We start from the raw sequence: 15,569 nt of genomic DNA on the forward strand, positions 1-15,569 counted from the left end.
GCACAAAGTCTAGAGAAGGGATATAGTCAGTGTGCTCCTAGCACGATCGTGTCGAGCCTGACACCCTCATGTCGCAGGGTGTGTCAAGCCTGAAAATCCACTTTTCAAGTGAGATCTAGGGTATTCTTGGGGCACTATTCTCTTCACCCTTTCTCTATTTTCTTGGGCGGTTGCCATGGTCTTCCCGTCATTTGGGGCGGTGAACTTTGGTGTGGCGAGTAGTGGGCGTAAGAAGGTGGGGCTAGCAATGGAGGTCATTGGAGGTGATCTTGAAGACAAGGGAGTCTCATCTTCTTTCTTAAGATCTGTAGTTGTTTACTCCATGTTGTACCCATCCCTCGGGGCTAATATCCACCATGGTGCCTTGGGATGTTGAACTTTTATGCTTTGTATGTTTTGAATTCCTTCTAATGATCTCTGAGTTCTTTTGGTTCTTGTGTTTAATGATGTGTTGCATAACTTGATGTGTTTGATGGGCATAGATGCTTTGGTAAAACTTGGTGTATGGATGACTATGGTTGTGATTGCTTATTGTGATTGCAAAACATGATGTGTTTGAGATCTCGCGTTTATGAGACAGGTGTATTGAGAACCATAGATGCAACATTGCTTTTGGAGCTGCAAGAACTATAGAATGTGCGTAGGCATTAGAGGTCGTCGACATATGATAGCTCATGGGTCATCATCACAGGGCATTTCTCTCGTTGTTGGAAATATTGGATTCTACACTCCACCGCTTTCTAGATCTGCCTCTGCACTTAATCTAGTTTCAACCCTTACCGTCATCCTTCCCTTCCTTTGGAGATCTTGATATCAACAATTATTTACCAGCTAGATATTAGAAGAGATCAATTGGTGGTTTGAGTCCGCCTCCCCGGTGGTTCACGACACGCTAACCCTCACGGTACCACACTTCTACTACTTGTGTGCGGTAATTCCGCCAGCATACACTTTACGGAATACATCATGTGAAACGTTAGGACTGGTAACTCTTAGGAACGATTAGGATTCTAGTGTGATCTGGCCATTTGTCTTTTTATGTATTTATATTTCTTTTTGTTTTGTTTTTCTTTTGTTACCCAATTTATTTATTTATTTATTCATCACTTATTTCACGAAGGTCAAACAATACGGACCAAATGCATGCAACCTTGGAAGATAAAGACTAGGTTCAAAAATTCCCTCGAAAATCCTCATTTTGTAGCATCCACACAGGTATCAAAGCACAAATATGAGTTTCAGTGATAGCATATAATTGAAGGACTGGAAGATCCGTAGGAGTGTTTCAAAAAGTCTTTGAAAACCCCACCTTATATGGGCGGAGAGGCACTTCATCGAGGAGGTATGGTAACACGATGAAGAAGATGGGCTATCACCTGTGGGAATGGGAGATCGGGTATTGGGCCCAGAAATTTTCAAGGCCAACCCCTTCCATCCTATGAAGCACCTCCACTCCTTAATTTGGATTCGTTGATCCCATCACGAAAGGAATTCTATCATGGGCCATACGCGGAAATATTTGAGACGTGAGGATGATTTAAATCAAGATGAAGCTTTCACTCTGGATGAGACTTGGCATGTGGAAGAGAGTCACCAGAGCTACAGCAAGTTTGACATGCTGCACAATCGGTGGGGGCCGCTTCGTGCGCCTATATGAGTCATCGTGAGATTGATGATACCACGAGTGAGGAACAAGCCTTTTCAAATGCCTCTATTATGGTCGAAACTCATGAATGCGTGCAAGGAAGTGAGATGGTACAGCAACTGTTATTCAGAATTTGACTGAAGGCGCTTCATACGCACTCATATGAGTCTCATGAGGCTAGTATAAGTTACAGTCGGATCAGTGAGTTGAGCAAACATCATGAGGCGATGTCTCCTGTGTGGAGGAATAGATGCTTGTAGGAGAAAGAAACCTTTCCGGATGAAGAGCATCAGCAGCTTGATCCACATCTATTTTAACACGCATACACTGCTACCAATGATTGCAGCCACGGGAGCATTGGGAGAAGATTGATGAGGTCAAAGAAACATACTTAATTGACATCAGAACAAGTTACCTCTTTTGATATGGGATAAATGGGCATGGCTGGTGAAGAGAGAGCGTCACGGAATCAATTTAAGTCTTGCAAAGAGGTTGGAAACAATCTCCACACCTTCCTTCTAAGAAATTGAACAACCTCGTCGGTCTCGAGGTTGTTCCTTGGAGACCTAAGTGTAAATTGATGAAACATTAATCATTAAAGAGGGCTCGATGATGGGGGCATAAGGAGGTTGATCGTGAAAAGAATGAGAAATGTGAAGGGCAAACCCCTTTTGCCTCTTGCTTCATATGTTGGCTTGTTGACCGATTGTTCTCAGAGGGTGCACCGGCAAGCTTTACACACCTCTCATTCTTTGGACCAACTTTGTGCAAGCTATAGCCGGAGGGAACATTTTTGTTTTCAAGCTTAAAAATTAGATGAAGAAGAAAACTCCAAGTCCTTGAAAGAAAAATCTTCTTGTATGCTTAATGAACTCATCTTTGGCAAGAAGAAGATGTTGGGAATTGAAGAATTTATGGGTAAGAACAAGGTGCCATACATTGACCTACATGTTTATGTATTGATGCTGGATAATTCCCAACCGAATTTGTTCCCTTGGAGACCTAAATCAAGTTGGTCCAAGCCTCCTACATGTATCCCTCCACGGCACATAAGTTTGTGATTTAATGGAAGTAGCTATGCAACTAGTAGCCGGGAGGAACACACCCTCTTCAAGCCTCCTTGATGTAAGTAATAAGGTGCGTTAAGCTAGTGACCTTAAACAAGCGTTTCTTGGGAAGCAACCCAAGCTTTGGTTGTTTTTTCCCCTCTTGTTTTCTTACGTTTAGTGTAGTTGCTTGTTTTGAGCTCTTGCATAATTTGGTGCTACTCTTACTTAATTTAGGGTTTGATCCCTAGTGTTTTTGCTTCTATTCATTGCATATTTGTTTTGTAAATTGTTGGGGTTAAATGCCATGGTGATAGAAGTTTTGTAAAATTGAGAAAATCTGAGCCTCGATAGATTTCAGGATGGACACTACGGCTGAACACTGGCGTAGTTAGGGGGAGTGACACGCTTTTCCACTCCGGCATGATCGTGATCCACGGCTCGCTTTTGAATTTTTATTACCCTTTTTGAGATTTTTGATGGTCTTGAGAAGTTGCTTCGTCTTCTCCAAAGACTCCTTTGTCAAGCCTAGGGCACACCTCACAGAATCGATGCCGATGAAATCTCCCCCAATAGCTCTCCTCCAAAGGAAATCGATGTCAAATGCCATAGGAACACTCCAAAATCCCAGCAAAAGCCTCTCCAAATCCTAGCCATCCTCTCCCTGAAAGATAGACAAAAGATAGGAAGAAGATTGCCAAATAAAACTCTCAAAGTGATATTTATAAGGCTGAAATCGGGCATCCACTAGCGTGTGGAATTTCCACACAGCCGTGTGGATTTTCAAGTTGCATTTTCCTGCGCTCTGTGAACAGTAATTGCCACAGTCATTTTACTACAATGTTTTTGCTACAATAAACTGCTATAGTACTTTGCTAAGATACTCCGGAAATCATTTTCTTCATCGGGGTTGTGACAACACCCCTTGCATGTGACCCGCAAGTGCACAGGTTTGTCGAAGTAATAAATCCCAGATGAGTGGGGTATCGAATCTATATGGAGTAAGGAATAAAAATACTAAGAATGCTACTTAATAAATCGAAGATGAACAATGATTGTAGCGATAAAGTGTAATGTAAACAGAAATAAAAGAAACAAGAATGAGAGGCACAAGTAAGTGAGAGGTAAGGCAATCGATAGAAGTGGGGTACTCGGATAGTGCTCCCCCTAGGACTAATGTTTCAAGTGTAAGACCTACTATTATGCTTCCTAACTAATGCTTAATGAGTCGTGGAAATCCTAAAGCACACGGTCCCAAACCTAAGGTCAACCGTGACTAACTCTTCACTATATCCTGGCGGAGAAATCGCTTAGTCTCAACACCTCACACTGTGCAAAGTTGCATGGATTTCTAGGGGTTCCAAGTGATAAACCCTATTCCTATATGTAGATCTAACCCTTTGGTCTAGGCGAAAGACCCCTAGTCACAATTAAGCCCAAGGTGCTGAAGTCAATTCAACGCTTTACTCTGTTGCTCATGCAACTAAGCCCCAGTGGAGTTCATCCTTTAGTACTTCACTCTATTGTGACCGCAAAGAACTCTAGCAAATGGAGGTATGATAAATCATACCGGAGGGGAAAGGGGACGCTCCGCTACCTCACGATTCACCCTCTCAATCCTCTTAAATCTAGCTTTGTCTAACCCTCATGGCGTGTTACCCATCAACAAAGGTTACTAATATAGACTCTCAACCCTAGTGTCACTCTAAGGGAGAAATCATACAACGAGCATTCAAGATTGGAACTCAATTAAACCATCAATTAAGAAAAGCAAAATAATAGGGTAAAGAAACAATAACATCCTAGGGTTCACAAAATCCAAGTACCCACTATGGGGTATAGCTCTCCATGGAGCAAGTTACAATCAATAGTAAAAATCGAAAGCAAAAATAAGCAATCCATAGGAAACCCCCTCGGTATTCGTGTCTATGGTCTTATGGAGTAGTCTTATCTTCTCCAAAGGTCCCCTTGTCCGGCCTAGGGCACACCTCACCGGATCGGTGCCGACGAAAGCTCCCCCAATAACCTTCTTCCAAGTGGAGCGCGGTGTCGAATCCGTAGAATGATAAGTGCTTGTGCGATAGGAATGCGAAGCGTTCTTTCGTTATGTTGAGCAATACTTTTCTCGGGTTTTAACGCTAATATGGGTGTATTTATGTTATTTTTATGCAGGTATGGTTGTGAGGCCGATTATGAGAGAAAGAAGCCAATGTGGGTCGTAATGCACTAATTTGGAGAAAATCTTGCTGAGGTTCAAACACTGAAGACATAGGTCGGGGGTCCGAGATCAGAGAATGTGTGCCAACCTCCTCGTACTAGAGTTAGCACAACTATTTAGAGAGGCACAAGGGCAGTCACATTCAAGCATTCCGACTTGTGTATATAGAACAAGATCTTGACCAACATGTCCGTTATTAAAAGAAGCAAGGCGATCCACGCGTAAATGTGTGCCCGCTTATGTTACCTCAATGAATGTTTGGATTCGGGAGTATTTCGTGTCGGCATCAGAAAGGTGGTATTGTAGAAAAATACTGGTAGCAAAAATATTGCGAGCAAAGACCTGCTTACAAGCGGCCGAGAAAAGCAGAGAGAATCCACCTGCAGGCGTGTGGAAATTCCACACACTCGTGTGAAAAATCCACAGGGGCACCCACATGGGTGTGTCGGTTCCTGATTCCAGCCCTTTAAAAGCCGATTTCAGCCCCGATTTCAACATTCTTTTCTCCATCTTTTCCCCAACTTGAGAGAGGGCGGTAGCTAGGGTTTTGAGAGGTATTGGCTAGGGCTTTGAAGAGGTTCTACGGCTCCGACATCGCGCTCTGTTTGGAAGAAGGTTAGTGGAAGAGCTTTCGTCGGAACCAATCCAGCGAGGTGTATCCTAGGCCGGACAAAGGGACCCTTGCGACAAGTAGAGGACTCTCCACAAGACCATCACCACGACTAATGAGGGGGTTTTCTATGGACGCTTTGTTTTTACATTCAATTTCATTGATTGTATCTAGCTCCATGGAGAGCTAAACCCCTAGTGGATACTTGGGTATTTGTGAACCTTAGGATGTATTCGTTTCATTGAATCTCTTTATTATGCTTTCAATTAATTAATGTTTATTGTGAGTTCCAATCTTGGAGACTTGATTGTACGAATACTCCCCTAGAGTGACACTAGGGTTGAGAGTTCTTCTTGGTAACTCTTGTGAGTGAGTAACACACCATGATAGTTAGACAAAGCTAGATTGGAGAGGGTTGAGAGGGTGAGTCGAGAGGTAGCGGAGCGTCCTCTTTCCCCTCAATGTGATTTATCTTGCCTCCATGTTACAAGAGTTCTTTGTGGCCATAGTAGAGTGAATAGGCTAAGGGATGACCTTCCACGGGCTTAGTTAAGAGTGCAATGGGTGAAGTCGTTTGAAGTGATTTTAGCACCTAGTGCTTAATTGTGGTTAGGGATCTTCCACCTGGACCAATGGGTTAGGTCTATACATAAGAATAGGGTTTATCACTTGGAATCCCTAGAACTTATTGCAATTCTATGCGAGTGCGAGATTGAGAGGTTATTTAATCTCTCCTCCGGGACATGTATAGTGTTGGGCATGGTTGACCTTAGATTTGGGATCATGTAATTAAGGATTTCTATGACTCATTGTTGCATCAATTAGGAAGTATAATAGAGGGTTCTTGCACTTGAAACGATTGTCCTAAGCGGATCAATATCCGGGTACCCCATCTTTATCGATTGCCTTACCTTCTCCTTTACTTGTGCCCTCTATCTTGTTGTTTTTATTCTCGTTAATTCATATTTTGTCACACTTATCACTATTCATCTTTCACATTAGTTAAGAAACAACTTAAGTGTCTTTATCCCCTACTCTCTGTGGATATGATACCCACTCATCTGGGATTATTACTTTGACACTCGTGCACTTACGGTTTACACGCATATACGGACGTGTCATAGAACCACTCCAAAGACTTGCCAAAAGCCACTCAAAACCCTAGCCGACGACCTCTCAAAAGATAGGGAAAAGTTGGAGAGAAGAAAAGAAGATTCTCCCAAAAATTGGGCTGAATCGCGGCTTAAATAGGGCTGGAATCGGGCATCTATACGCCCTGTGGATTTTTCACACGGGCCTGGGGAATTTCCACACGCCCGTGTGGATTCTCTGGAAAACTGATTTTCGGCCGGCTGTGAACAGTAATTGCTAGAGTGTCTTGCTACAGTACCTGCTAGAGTACTCCACCAAAACGCTCCCAATTCCACACTTTTCATCGAGGCAATATAAACGGGCAAACAATAAAGCCGTAGATCGCAACTCTTCTTTAATCAAAAGCCTCATAAGTGAAGATCTCGCTATCAATACACAAGTCGGATACGCAAATGTGACTGCCTTTGTGTCTCTCCAACTCATTGTAATGACTTGAATACATGGAGGTTGGCACACATTCACATATCTTGGAGCCCCACTTGTGTCTTCGCGTTTGTTCCTCCCAAGATTGTACTAAATAGTGCGTTCACAATCTACTTTTTGCTTCTTTTCTTAATCCTTAGCTTCACAACCCTACATGTGCAAAAGAACACAAATACACATGTATTAGCGCTTAAACCTGATAAAAGTAATGCTCATTGTAAGGAAAGAACACTTCGCATTCTTAACACACAAGCACTTATCAGGCCGCATGATTGGGCACACATCCATGCGTAGATCGTATCGCATCTTCAATTAAACCATATTGATGAAGCTTTTGGATATATTACACAAGTTGGAACACATGAGTGTGGCTGCCTTTGTACCCTTCCAATTTTTATATTCACTTGAGCATTTTGGAAGTTGGCATACACCCACATGCCTATGATGACAACTTGTGCCTTAACCCTTGTTTGATACAAGAATTCTATCAACAATTGCGTCCACGATCTAATTTTGCTTCCTTTCTTCCAAACTTATCTCCACAACCTTAAATACTCAAAAGAACACAAATACGCACGATTGAGCCATAAAATCTAATAAAAGTAATACTCAATGTAAGAAAAGTATACTTCATATTATTTATACACAAGCACTTATCAAACTCCCCCACATTTAAACTTTTGCTTGTCCTCAAGCAAAAATAAAAAAATAATGCATCAAAGAAGAAAAATTGAAAGTGCTTGGCCTTAGGTTCACCAAATGAATGCAAAAGAGGCATTCTACAAGCAAGGAAAAATTCAAACACTGCATAAGATAAATCATTGCTCTAGCTAAAAACCTGAATAAGAAAGGACAACAACTTGATATTGTGTAAGTGTGTGTAAACTCATTCAAGTCAACCCAACATGTACTAATTAAATTTCTTATTAAGAAGGACTTATTTATATACAAAAAGAAAAGGTAGTAGCTTTATACATCCTCTAAGGTAGCCCTTTCCTAGGCGGCCGCCAAGGTGGCTTTCACACTTTTGAGATGGTAGCTCTTTCTACCGGGTAGTGGCTTTCACTCATCCTATGAGATAGCTCTTTATCTAATTAGGGCATAACTAGTATACAACTTATGAGAGTAGCTTCATACTTCATAGGTGGTAGCTCTTTCCACCCCCAATGCACAAACAAAACAAACATATATATCAAAGAAATTCAAACAAAAAAACAATGCTAAAAATAGTTCCTTAAACATTGAACTTTAGTTTCTACAAGTTTTTAATGAATGAGTAGTGCAAATGTTGATAATCGTGCAAAAAATTCCTAAAAATTCAAGTAAAACTAAAGTATGATAAAAATTCAATGTTAAAAAAATTCTCCTAAACTTAAAAAAATACAACTATTATAACTAAGGTGAACTGCCATTGGCTACATGAGCATGAAAATGTAACACATAAGTATAGAACGCATATAATGTGAAGTCCCCCCAACTCTAAAGATGTACATTGTTCTCAATGTACGCATGCAAGCACAATAAAGTAATAGAACAATCAAAATATATGTGTGGAGATGGGCAATTGAAACAATACTCCCCTGAACTCCTAATGGTACATTTGATGGAGCTAAATTCATTGAGAGTTTAGTTCCAACGGGTTACGGAGCACCACGACCATGTGAAATACCACATTGACCATGCCAATGATGATTCCTCAAATCACAGACTCATAAGACCGTCTACACGTATACACAAGGGGGTTCAGTAAAGCTCAACAAACAAAATAAAATCGAATCTATAAAGATATGAAAATGAAATACAACTCGATACAAATGAAAAGCAATAAGATAAACTCAGAAGGAAGATCCTTTCCGAGGTGATACAAGTCCAAAAATAAAAATGTCTGAAATAAAATAACAAAGCATAAAGACAAAGAATGATAATGACACTCAAGCGTCGGTGTGATCTACTGCTGGTGCCAATACTGCTGCTGCTACTACTGCTAGTGATGACAGTGGAGCTCAGGGTATCATCATAAAAGGCGCGGTCACGTCTCGCTCTAGAATCTGTTGTAGTGTGTCGAGACGCGCCATCACCTTGGCATGGTTCGCAGCTTGTGTCACGCGAACCTCTACCAAGTCTGACTGTAACACCCCCACAGCATTCTCGAGCCTCCAAAATGATTATGGGCTCAAGATGGTGAAAAATGTGCACTGGAGGTGGCTCTTGTACTACATGGGGTGCCTTTGTCTCTATCTGCTCCTGCTGTGGCTGAAGAGCAGGCAGCGAATTCTCTGCTTCGTCTCCCTCACCCTCGGTTGGCTCTGGTGGGGGCATGATCATCACATAAACACTATATCTGTACCTCGACACCATGCCCATCAATCATATCGTCTATAGGCCGAGGGAAGATGGCACAATGATCTTCTTGCCCCCTCTGATCACGTCAAGCAAACCCAACCCCATGATGAGTCTAGTAATATAGGGGGCTCGAGAATAGCACTCCAACCCTGGTATAGTGTACCTGATAACTTACGTACTCTGGAATGATGTGTCCCAGGTGGAATGGCTCGCTCTGTACCATTGAATATAAATAAACTAACTCCTGGCGACTGAGAACTCTAGTGTTGTCACCACAGCCGTTCAATGATCTACTGAGAACGGTGTGGATATATCTGTAAGCTGGTTAGGAGAGGCACGTCGCCTTGGAGACCCATGGCTCATATTATCCCTGACCGCATAACATACCTAATGCGCGCTGAGGAGTCAAACTGCCAGGGTAATTTATCAGTAGTTTCTTGTACTCCTCCGTGTAAGTGTAAGCCTCGTTATGCTCATGCTATTGTACTGTCCGAAGGCTCTGAATTGTATGGCGTCAATGCTAGTGAAGTTGGAGTATGATCGGTCAAACTGGAATGATGCCAGCATATCTAATGTCAACATACGGATAGCCGGCTCTCGTATGGACAGTAATCATCACCAACTACCCATAGATAGGAGCTCATCGACCTCCTCTGCCATCTCATCACCCAACTAAATCTCCCGTAGTGCGCTCAAGTCGGGATATCGAGACTGGCCGAACCTAAGCTTTAACAAGCGCTCAAACCGAACCTGATGTTCGGGAATAACAAACTCCATGTGCTCTAAGGAGGGCTCACGAAGACATTTGATGGCCGCTTTCTTCGATTTAGGAGCCATTCTGATGAAATGAGAATCAAAAGCTTCGAATGAAACCGGAAAGCAACCTTAAAACTCTTTAAATAGACGGTGAGAGAGTCGGGAAGATGAATGGAGATGTTCTTTGAGTGTAAAAGCATTTAGAAATGAAGAGGCACAAATAGGTTTTAAAGAAAGTCATGGCTATCTGTGTTCTATGACATTGCTCCCCCCAAGGACTATTGCTTCAAGTGCAAACCCAACTATTATGTCTCCTACCTCATGCTTAATTAGTCATGGAAATCCTAAAATACACGGTCCCAAGCCTAAGGTCAACTTTGACTAACCCTACACTATGCCCCGGTGGAGAAATCGCTCAATCTCAACACCTTACACTGTGCAAAATTGCTTAAAGCTCTAGGGACTCCAAGTGATAAACCCTATTCCCTAACATAGATCTAACCCTTTGGTATAGGCGAATGACCCCTAGTCATAATTATGCCCAAGCACTAAGGATTACTTCAACGCTTCACTCTGTTGCTTGCGCAACTAAGCCCCAGCGGAGTTCCTCTCTTAGCACTTCACTCTATTATGACCGCAAAGAACTCTTAGAACACGGACGTAGGATAAATCACACCGAAGGGGAAAGGGGACGTTCCACTACCTCTCGACTCTCTCCAATCTTGCTTTGTCTAATCCTCATGGTGTGTCACTTACTTACAAGGATTACCAATGTCGGCTCTCAACCTTAGTGTTACTCTAAGGGAAAACCCATTCATCAAGCATTCAAGATTGGAACTCAATTAAAGACATCAATTAAAAAAAAATAATAGAAAGGTCAAAGAAACAATATCATCCTAGGGTTTACAAGTCCAAGTACCCACTAGGGGTTTAGCTCTCAATGGAGCAAGATACAACCAATAATGAAATCGAAAGTAAAAATATGCAATCCATAAGTAAAACACTCTTGGTATTCGTGTCGATGGTCTTGTGGAGTGGCCACGTCTTCTCCAAAGGTTCCCTCGTCAAGCGTAGGGCACACCTCGCCGAATCGATGCCGATGAAAGCTCCCCCAATAACTCCCTTCCAACGGAACGTGGTGTTGAAAGCCATTGAATCACTCCAAAATCCTTGCAAAAGCCTCTCTAAATCCTAGCCGCGAGCGCCCCCAAAGATGGTGAAGAGATGGGCAAAAGATGGGAAAAAGATTCCTCATAACGGGCTGATGTTGCGGCTTTAAATAGTCTGGAATCAGGCATCCATACGAGCGTGCAGAATTTTCACACGGCCGTTTAAATATGCGGGAATTGATTTTTCAGAGGCCTGTGGACAATAACTGCTACAGTGATTTGCTATATTACTTCTCTAAAAATACTTCCGAATCCACACTTTCATCGAGGCCACATGAACGGGCACACATCTATGCGGTAGATCACGTTGTATCTTCAATAAAATCATATTTGACGATAATCTTGCTAGCATTACACAAGTCATAACACATTAGTGTGACTGCCTTTGTGCCCCTCCAATTTGTATGTTCGGTCAAGCACAACAAAGGTTGGCACACACTCATATGTCTTTGAGCACAACTTGTGTCTTCACCTTTGTTCACTCCAAGATTTCATCAACAAAGTACATTCAGGATCTACTTTGTCTTCTTTCTTCCACACTTGTCTCAACTATCCTACATGCACAAAAGAACACGAATACATATATATAAGCGATTAAATCTGATAAAAAAATGCTCATTGTAAGAAAAGAATATTTCGTATTACTAATACGGAAGCACTTATCACAACTCATCACTACTGCTAATCTAGAAGAAGTTAGAGTGTCAAACTTCTTGCTTAAAGACTCAACCTTAACTGGCAATGATGTAACTGTCTTCTTCTTGTCCCGTGTATTCTATTGATAACTGTTCATAGCCATCTCTTTAATGAGCTGCCAAGCTTCTTCTCGAGTTTTACTAGCTAAGGTATCTCTTGTTGCAGCATCAAGTAATTGCTTCGTACTTGGGCTCAAACCAGTGTAGAAACTGTGGATAATCATCCACTCGAGGAACCCCTGCTGAGGAGATTTCAGCAGGAGATCTTTGAACCTATACCATGTCTCAAAAAGAGAGTCCAATTTTATTTGCACAAAGGAGGATGTTTTATTCCTGAGCTTCGCAAATTTTCCGGGAGGGAAATACCGAGCTAGGAAAGCTTCCACCATCTCCTCCTAAATAGTAATCGATGCTCTAGGCAATGAATGCAACCATTGCTTTGCTCTCACCTTTAATGAAAATGGGAAGACCCTCAATTTGATGGCATCATCTGTGACTCTATTAATCTTGAGCATGTCACACCATTGTTTTGCTATCCCCATTAAACTGTGCTGACTACTTTAACATTTGGATGAAGCCTGGCTTGAGCTCAAAATTCTGAGCCGTGATCGGTGGCCTCACAAGGCTAGATTGCGTGCCAAGAATCGCTGGGTATTGCATAATCTAAGAGTGTTGTCTGCTGCTCGTGATATTTAGCCATATTATCAAACCCCTCAACTTCTATCTTAGCTTGATTTGACTGTTCTTACACAGGTTCCTTTCCCCATCTATGAGTTCTTCTTCCAATTTTCGGATCACATTCAACCAATGTCGAAGGGTTGTCTTAGGTCATAACCTGGAGCTACAATTAGAGAAAGAAAAACAAATCAGAATGATGGAAAAATAAGAAAGTGTGAAATAGAACAAGTGATAAATAGCTAAAATAGCGAGGTACAAATGCATCCAAAATGCCTATTCCAAAATACATGGGTCATCGAAGTAATAAAATACCCCGGTGAGTGGGTAGTCGAATCCATAGGTAATAGATGATTGGAAATAAGAAATATTACTATTTAGCTAGAATGAAAACCAATTTGTGTTGTAGCTTCAAAATATCAATGCAAATAAAAGTAAAGGAGAAAAAAGAAAGAAAGAGGAATAAAGAGAGGTAATCAATGTTAAAATGGGGTACTCGGATAATGCTCACCCTAGGACTATTTTTTCAAGTGCAAGACTAATATTATATCTCCTAATTGAAGTTTAATGAGTCGTGAAGATTTGAAGACACACAGTCCCAAACCTAAGGTCAATCGTGACTAGTCCTTTACACTATACCCCGGCGGAAAGGGATACTCTCGACGCCTCACACTGTGAGGACTGAATGAAACTCTAGGGATTCCAAGTGATAAACCTTATTCCCTAATATAAATCTAACTCTTTGGTCTAGGCGAAAGATCCCTAATCACGATTAAGCCCCAGCACTAAGGATTACTTTAACATTTTCTCTATTGCTAACGCAACTAAGCCCCAGTGGAGTTTGTCTCTTAGCACTTCACTCTAACATGACCGCAAAGAATTCTTGGAACATGGAGGTGGGATAAATCATGTCAGAAGGGAAAGGGGATGTTCCGCTACCTCTCGACTCACCCTCTCAACCCTCTTCAACCTTGCTAAGTCTAACCCTAATGAAGTTGTCACCCCTTCATAGGATTACCAAGATAGATTCTCAACTCTAGTGTTACTCTAAGGGAAAATCAAATCAATAAGTACACAATATTGAAACTCAATTAAAACATCAATTAAAGGAAATATAATAAGAGTAAATGAAACAAAATCATCCTAGGGTTTACAAGTCCAAGCACCAATTAAGGGTTTGGCTCTCAATGGAGCAATAAAAAATCAACAATGAAATCAAAAGTGTATGCAAGAAATCCATAGAGAAAAAGCCCCTTTGTCGTCCCTGTCGATGGTTTTGAGGAGCTGCTTCGTCTTCTCCAAAGACTCCTTTGTCAAGCCTAGGTCACATCTCGCCGAATTGATGCCGATGAAAGCTTCCCCAATAGCTCTCCTCCAAAGGGAACTGATGTTAAATGCCATAAGAACGCTCCAAAATCCTAGCAAAATCCTCTGCAAACCCTAGCCACACTCTCCCCGAAAGATAGACAAAAGATAGAAAGAAAATCCCCAAATAAAACCCTCAAAATGGTATTTATAGGGCTAAAATCGGCATCCACACGGGCGTGTGGAATTTTCAGGTTGCATTTTTTTGCACGCTGTGAACAGTAACTGCTACAATAATTTTGGTACAATATTTTTGCAAAGTACTTTGCCAAAATACTCCCAAAATCATTTTCTTCATCGAGGCCGCATGATTGGGCACACACCCATGAGGTAGATCATGTCGCATCTTCAATTAAACTGCATTGATAAAGCTCTTGGAAATGTTATACAAGTTGGAACACATGAGTGTGACTGCCTTTGTGCTCCTCCAATTTGTATATTCACTTGAGCATTTTTGAAGTTGGCATACACCCATATGTCTATGATCACAATTTGTGCCTTGACCCTTGTTCGATACAAAAAATTCCATCAATAATCGTGTCCACGATCTACTTTTTCCTTCCTTTCTTCCAAACTTGTCTCCACAACCCTAAATGCATAAAAAGAACATAATGTAAGAAAAGTATACTTCGTATTACTTATACACAAGCACTTGTCAAGAACTCATCCTCTCCATTTCTCTTTCTTTTTTTCTTCTTAGTACACAACATCCAATAAACATAACCTTATATAAACAATAGAGCAATCAAGACCATTAGAAAAAAAAAGTGATCAAGAATTTGGCTTCATCCCAAGGATATCAAGCCAATATTTAACATATATAACTTGGTTATATAAGGATCAAATCTTGTTTTCTTAGTTGTTGTCTTCTATTACAGAAGAAATATATCCACATCTCATTGGTCTAAAAATCCTTATCGAGATTTGGAATGGTTTTGCCTCTACATATAGAATGGTTAATATGGATAAGGAACCTAATTGCATATTAGACTTCATAATCTCTTTAAAGATGACAAAATTGTTTCCGAATATCTCTGCCAAGCTAAAGCGATTGTGGATTCATAAGCACTAGTAGGGCAGGCAATATTTTCCGCAGAGTTTAATTATGTTATTTTTCACAAACTTGGAGCTAGATATAATGGCATAATTGATGGACTTCAACAAAGAGCCAAACCCGTGTCATATAATGGATTACATGGTCAATTGGTGGCTTATGAACTACTTCTTAAGGTACAATAAAGTTCTTTATGGCCCACCAAACTAGCCCTTTCAATAATTTTCCTTTTGATAATTTTTCTTGAGGGTGAGCACATGGGAATAGAGGCCGGTATGGAGTTTCATTTCTTCTGAAGGAAATTTTGTAATTATTAATCTTCTATTGCTTGTCAAATGTGTCGCTATCAAAATCATATAGCATTTGATTGCAAATTTATAAGTGCTTGTGTACTAACAATACGAAGTATTCTTTTCTT

Source organism: Dioscorea cayenensis, chromosome 3 (genome assembly GCF_009730915.1).
Source record: "Dioscorea cayenensis subsp. rotundata cultivar TDr96_F1 chromosome 3, TDr96_F1_v2_PseudoChromosome.rev07_lg8_w22 25.fasta, whole genome shotgun sequence".
In the NCBI taxonomy this organism is placed as follows: domain Eukaryota; kingdom Viridiplantae; phylum Streptophyta; class Magnoliopsida; order Dioscoreales; family Dioscoreaceae; genus Dioscorea; species Dioscorea cayenensis.